Source organism: Nicotiana tabacum, chromosome 23, assembly GCF_000715075.1.
Source record: "Nicotiana tabacum cultivar K326 chromosome 23, ASM71507v2, whole genome shotgun sequence".
In the NCBI taxonomy this organism is placed as follows: domain Eukaryota; kingdom Viridiplantae; phylum Streptophyta; class Magnoliopsida; order Solanales; family Solanaceae; genus Nicotiana; species Nicotiana tabacum.
The window spans coordinates 119,108,808-119,116,669 of NC_134102.1; the positions used below are offsets into that span (position 1 = coordinate 119,108,808).

The 7,862-nt window shown below is 32.4% G+C and overlaps 1 pseudogene; it reads right to left on the reverse strand.

Annotated features, from left to right (window-relative positions):
- Positions 1-1,965: 1,965 nt before the first annotated feature.
- LOC107766554 (receptor-like protein 49) lies at positions 1,966-4,163 on the reverse strand (annotated as a pseudogene).
- Between the last annotated feature and the right edge of the window lie 3,699 nt (positions 4,164-7,862).

Sequence of the window (7,862 nt, forward strand, 5' to 3'; positions counted from 1 at the left end):
TATCCTTAATTCAAAACTCATTTTAGTCGTCTATCTAAAATTTACAAAATTCTTTAGCCAATGAATTTTCTTTTTTTCAGTATGACTCCATTTAGATATCTGACATTAACCATTTAAATATCTGAGTTATTTGAATTATATGTAAATAACATTAAAATTTAAACCTTCTAGATAATTATAGATAATCGTTAGATATTAATTAAGACACACTATATGAAAAAGATGAACGTTTTCTCAAATCTCGTAGTGATAATTTCATTTTTGCATCATTCTCATTGGTGTCATTGGAACCTAAAATAGCCACAAAGCGAAATAATAACTCGTATTTATGGCAAAGCACAAAGGTTGACACAATATGAACGATTCTTTGCTTATGACGTGATTCTTTTACTAAGACTTGAAGTCTTATTTGGTATGTTGTTATCTTTCAAAAAATATTTTTATTTTAAAATTTCAATTTCTAAAACTTTATATATATTTCAATAATGATTATCTTTATAATGATGCAAGTGAAGATATTATTCTTAATTTAAAATTCACTTTAATCGGCTATCTAAAAATTTGAATGATTCTTTAGCCGGTGAAACTTTATTTCAGTATGACTGGCAAGGCAATATGAACGTTCTATCATGTTCCATCAATACTCTAAAGGGGTTATACAATATATCCGGTGTGGAAGTAGGCCAATATTTCTATTGAAAAATAGGGGGTTTCGAAGTACATGGCCAATGACTCCATTTTAAGTTTATCGATATCTCTAGCCACAGATTTTGAATTTTGAATACCCTATGTATACATGTTTTTTATTCTTCGAATTATTAAATATTAAATTAATTGATTGTTATTATATAACATTGCATATATTGTCTTAAAACTGCCAAGTAGTTTTTTCTCGACACCATACTTGGCTTAACCTCAACGCAAACTACTCAAATTGTATTTAAATTCAATTCGAATATCATATAATTTTGTTAGTAATAGTGATGTTTTAAAAACGACACACAATGTAAATTAAAAAAAGTATTCTAAGATATCCTTATCTTATAATCTATGTATTTGAGTTGAATTCTTTTTTTGAAATTGATGAGATCAACTTCCAAATTTTTTATACTCAAAAAAGCTAAAATAGAAGAAGAAATTCGTTGTCATATCTTATTTCTGGTTTTTACATTTTTCATACATTTTTTTCTATATTTATTTTCTTTTATCTTATTTTTATGCGTTTCTTTATTTTTTTTAAAAAAATAATTTATTTAGCTATAAAAGGATGAGTTTTAATAGAAATTGTCTACATAAAAACTTTATTTATATTTTGTCTTTGGTTCAAATTCTTTCATATTTTTTTTGGCGTTATCTAATCAACATAAACAGGTGCTCACCCAATCACTTAAATTAAAATATTGAAGGATGTGTAATTTATATATAATTCATATATAATATGTGTATAATCGTGTGTTGTCGGTATATCATCTATGCATATTAGCTATAAAAAGTAAATAATAAAACTGGCCGGATATTTTTGTAAATATTTCATAAGATTTCGGTTTCTTTATTTTATCTATGATATGACTTCTATTATAATAATTTTAAAAACTCTCTACTAAATTCAAAAATATCTTATATTTTTTTTAAAAAAATTACATTATATTTTTTAAAAATAATCCTATTTCGAATAATTTGTTTATATTTTAAAATATATATATTTCACGGAATACCAATTATTTTTAAATATACTTTTTGTTACACTTGAAAATCACTATAGAAACTATCAATTAAAAACCAATATCCCTCTTGTTGAATTCGAGAAAAAAATCTTTCACATTATTTAATGATTCCAAACTAATATTCTTTAACGAAAAAAATATTATACCCTTGCAATATTAGCTTGACTGCAGCTAAATGAAGAGGTTTCAGCTTATACTCTTTAATTCCTAAAAAGTGCTAAATTGAAATTAATGATAACAATTGTATAGCCAAAGTTTTGTTATTTGTTTGATATCCATTTATACAAATTGACTATTCATAACAAACATTCTTCCAATTGTTAGTGGAAATCCACATAAATCAGGATTTCCACCGTACAAATCATTTAGAAATGTATCGAATTGTCTCACATGAGGGATGCGCCCAACAAGATAATTGTAGGAAAGGTTTAAGACCGCAAGAACGTCAAACTCGTCAAGGGAACAGGAATTTCTCCAATGAACCTATTCCATGAGAGGTATAATGCTTCGAGCTCACTCAACTTTGCGATTTCTGCAGGAATATAACCATGGAAATTGTTGTGAGATAAGTTCAGTAACACAAGCGAACTCAGACTTCCAATGGAATTTGGAATATCTCCTTCAAATCTGTTACTTGATAAATCAATACTTATCATAATTGAAGTGATTTCACAATCTAACCCATCGCCTCTTATCACCAGATGAACTTCATAAGGGTAATTTGCCAGTTTTTTCTTCATCCACTTTTCATCACACCTATAAACTTTTCAAAAAATTTAGATGGCAAAGTTCCAGTGAACCCATTGAAGGAAAGGTCAAAGATTCGTAACTTAGGAAATGGAAATTGGGACTTCATCAAATCACCAATCGGACCGTGAAAGAGATTTGATTTCAGAATAAGAACTTGTAGGTTTGGAAGTTTCTCCAGCCACATGGGGAACATGTCATTTATCTTGTTATTCACCAAATCAAGAACTTGCAAGTTTGTACAGTTAACCAAGGATCCTGGTACTTGTCCTCCCAATTGATTGCCATTTAAACCAATAAGTTCTAACCCTGTAGCGTAGAATCTTGGTATCTCTCCATAAAAAATTGTTCATTCGCAAGTCTAACACAGAAATGGAGGAACTGGCCAAACATGCTGGGATTGTACCACTGAGATTGTTATGAGCCAAACCGAGGTCATAAATGTTAGTCATGTCACAAATGGACTGATGCAAAGAACCTTGAAAATAATTAATCTCCAAATTAAGGGACGCCATAGCTGTTGACCGCCATACTTGTTTCACAGATCCCTGATTGGACGTCATCCAACCAGGGATTTCACCGTGCAACTTGTTGTTCGAAAGATCAATTTCCATCATAATACTGCTCAGATTATTTGATGAAAGATCGTCTGAGTAATGGCTCTTCAACACGTGGCAATTTCCCAGTTAATAGATTGTCTTCGACATGTAAATCAGTCAAGGATGGAAGAAGGAATAAGCCAAGGGGTGGTGCGCCAGTAAAATAATTGGAGGACAAATAAAGGTGTTCTAGCTCTTGAAGCCCGCTTATATTATAGGGAAGTGGACCACTTAGTGCATTGTTTTGCAGCTCTAATGTATTAAGGCGAGTCAGGGGATTGAGCCAGTGAAATGGTTATCTAAAAAAAATTAAATCAGTTAGCTCTGAAAAGTTGGCAAAGCTCTCTGGAATCGGGCTAAGTTTGTTCAGCTTCAACTCAAATGGTGCATCGATGAAGGGATACAACAGTACCTTTAAATTGGTTAAGTTTTGAAGCAAAGTTCTGAAGGTTGCTAGGCCAATTTGGTGATAATGAGTTCCAGAGAGATCAAGAGAAACCATCTTGGATAACTTGAATAATCCTGGTGGGATCGTCTCCTTTACATAATATCCAGAATTTGAAAGATTGAGATGCCTCAAATTGGTGAGTTCACTAATACCATTTCCAAGTGGAAAATCATCCAATTCGTTGAAGGCAAGGTTGAGTCTTTGAAGATGACCAAGTTTCGTGAGGCTGCTGTTACCATTGATGGTTCCTCTAAGAATGCTGCAAGAAAGATCGAGGCCTATCACATGACCTGTAAATCCATAGCAAGTAACACCATCCCATTCACAACAATCTTCTGGTATATTCCAGGACAAAGTCTTGGCTCAGGCCTTATTGCCACACTCAGAATCGTCTACAGTATCAACTGTGAGGCCTTGCTTAAATTGAAACAAATAAAATGCTTCATCCCTAGCACAGAGATATTGCCCAGCGTATGAGAAGCCAATAAGCTGAGATTGCAGGAAAAACATTATAGCAACTGAATAGAAGCAGAAAGGTATTATTAATATACTTGGTACTCCATATCTTTTTTCCTTTGATATATCTTATAACTAGGATCCACCTATATATATATAGTGATAAAAAATTGATCACTATTCCTTCCAACTTTGAATGTACTGCAAATGAGTTAGGAGTAACTTTTTTTTTCTTCCTGAATTTCACATGTTCCTTTCTACTGCATTATGTAATTTCCATTTACTATGCTGTTGTTGACCCAAGTCAATTTCCACACTATTCTTTTTTAGTAACCTCTCTATGTGGACAACCACATATATCAGTTCATTTCCTCAAGTAATGCATTTTACCTATGTTCCAAGTCAATAATTTTAGTACATTATAGTTTTACATGCCAACTCGAGAAAGGTTACATAGACAGGTCAAGGTTTTCCCTTTTTTGGAGATGCTATCAGGCAGAATCTTTGTGCTATATCAATAAAACTTACCATTTCAAAAATTCTACGCGTTTGCGTTTCCAATGAAAACTTACCAACTCGAGAAATTGCAGGATTATGAGCTTGACCAGAAGATGGACAGCCAGAGACAACCACAGGAGAAGTTGCTTCCAATGAAATTACATGGAAACCAAAGAACATGTGCAACTTTTTCCCTGTATAGTCCAACAAATTGATGTGGACATGACCACAAAGGGTTACAAAGGAAACAAAAAATAACACCAGATGCACCTATCACCACTATCCATATGGTCGCCAACATATCCCAAGAACTAATTTCTCCACCAAAACTGCACAAAAGAAAGACCCAAGACTCAAGAGCACAACTTGTTCAACAGCAGCACAGACTGTCAAGTGACAACAGTATTATGCCAAGTATAGCTGAGGCTAACGTATACCCACGGGAGAGACCGGATGCAAATTTAGGATAATTTAGAGCCAATGAGTTTATAATGAGTGTGATTTTATTATATGTATACATTTAAAATCTTTTTTTGGCATATGTACACAAAGTTTGAACAGAAAACAACACGGTAGATCAACCGTTTGAGCATGAATATGTTTCATGCCGAGACGGATTCAGGATTTTAGCTCTATGAGTTCAGTCTTTAAGGTTTTTACTATTAAACTCATATATACTTATGTTTATATCTGAGTTAGTACTATTTATTATAATTTTAGTGGAGTTTTACACATAATTTTTTACTCTGCATCAATAACTCGTAAGTATTGGATTAAGATGAACTCAATACCCTAAATTTGCATCCGCCCCTGGTTTCACGCCCTATTGACATGCATGCATATATGCTACAATGCGTGGATATATAGGTGATAGGTCCTACTTGAGCTAATGGAAAATTTGGGATAAAGACGGCATCAAAGCCACATGCGATGAAGCCTCGTCTGAAAATTATACTCCGAAAATTAGGGTAAAATTAATGTGTGTTTATATATATTGAATCCCCTTAACATAAAAGAAATACAGGTCTTGGATCAATGTGACATTTTTGAATTTTTTTCAATTCCCTTCTGGCACTGGATAAAGAAACTGGCAACGTATATATTTTTAAACAAAGTAAGGACTCCCGAGATATTTGGCACCTATTATGTTCGTAAACTGAAAATAATAAGGAGCTTGAATAGATATTTTTTTTAAAATTCCTACAATGTAATAAAGGGTGCAACCTCATTTCCCATTAGCTTTTGTATACGATCGAAACTGATTTCGGCATTCGTACGTTTGATCGAGATGGGAACAAAATAGACCGAAGAAAATCTTCATAATATCGAGATGGGATCCGAATAAGGCACAAACGAGCTTCAAATTTCAGGGACAGGTCAAGTACCGAGCTCGAAGTCATTATCGAACTCGAGTCCGAATCGAACTATGATGAAATATGATGGAATCGAGCTTAAGAGCCAGAGGCCAACCAATACCAAGCCCAAGTCATTACCGGACCCCGAGTCGGCATCAAGCTCAAGCCCGCATCGAGCTCTAAAACTGGAAACCGACCAATACTGAGTCCGATCAAGATCGAGCTCATAGACAAGAGTCGTTGCAGCCGTACTAAGGGAGAGAATCTCGGCGGGAATTAGGAAAAAACTGATTTATCATGTGTTCCCCACTATATATTTTTAATTATATCTAAAGTAGGATCCCTCACTATAAAAAGGGATGACTATATTTCTGTAAAGGATCAAGTTTGGCATACATTGTAATTGAGATATCATACACTCCTATATTGAAGAGTTATCATTTTTTAGCTTCATAGATTGATTCATGTTGTTTAATCCATAAATCATCCTCTTTTCAACTTTACTTATTTTTGATTCTCTACAGTCAACACTCGATATTTCTATTTCCTCTTACGATTTGTGTCAAGTTATACCACATACCCTTAGAACTACGTACAAATTCAACTCTATCCGTTTTTTGGGTAAACAGCTTTTATAAATGATCTATTAGAAAATTGTGTGAATTGTAGTGCGTGTTATGCACCTTCTAAGTACGTAAATTTCACTTTTAGAAGAATTATAAAATCAACGTCTGATTTGAGTCATACATAAGCTGAAAGCTAATTTTTACTCCATCAATTCAATTTAACCAGCTATAAGAAGTGATTGCTTTTTAAATTAGTATATCAGACTTTGCAAGAAGGCTTCCTGTTATTGTAGATCAATTTAATTTGATATAGTAAAAGAATATACACTATAGTTTCAAGATTAACTAATTCTTCTTTGCGGTACCCAGTGTGATGAATTTTTAACAAAACAATAATGATGTTAATTATTTAGTTCTTCAACTTACTTTTGTTGTCATTTTAGATCAATATAGAAGAAATAAAGAAAGGATCTTTTCGCTTTAGTATTCGTGACTCAAAAATCAACTGATGCCGAAATAAATGACTAACAAAGCATAACTTTACTACTTGTACTAGTCAAACTATTTGCACTTTGTGCGATTATAAAAAATATCAATGAATTTAAAATAATATTTTTATATTCAGTCACGATAATATTTTTCATGCATATGCATATAAAAACAACTTTATATATTGCTGATATCTCAAATATACATTAACCATACGTGATGAGTGTGTGCATGATTCTCTTAATTAAATCATAGTATGTTAAATACATGTATATAAGTACTTAACATTCTTGTTCATTAGATAGTAAAATCTTCTAAATTCCAGTTTTATCTATTTTTGAATAAAAGAAAAAAAATGAATAAAATTTAAAAGTACAGAAACTACAAATAGAAAGAAAACAAAACAACTGTCCATTACTGTAATGCACTCGTATTTCCTTTCCACTATTATTATTTTTCCTTTTACATTTTTTTTGAATTGCTCTTCATCTCAATTCTCCATTCACTTGTATTTCAGAAAAGGTCACATTACTTTCCTCTACATAAATTATAATTCTGCTTCCTCTCGTGCCTTCTTAGCTATTTTTCTGTGCCAACTCATCCGCTTTCTTCATCGTTCAAATTTCCTCTTCACTATGAGGCTCTTGTGGCTTGTTAAAATTATTACTAATCTTGACTATGTTGTTGCTTTGTTCGCTTGTAACTTGTTATATTTTATTTATGTCTACCTTAAATATCATCTATATATGTGGGTGTTCCCCTCCTGCAAGCACAAAACAGAAAATACACTTGTGTTATATTACGTTGAAAAGTTCTAATTCTAGGATTATTAAGTTATTATCAAGATAAGTTTGCTTACTTAGAGATCAAGTAGAAACTCCATACAAATCGGCTCGTTTTGGTTCCTTGGAATGCTTCTTTCCCCTTCAAACACCTAAAATTACATTTGTTAACTCAACGAAAAAAATAGGAGAAATTAG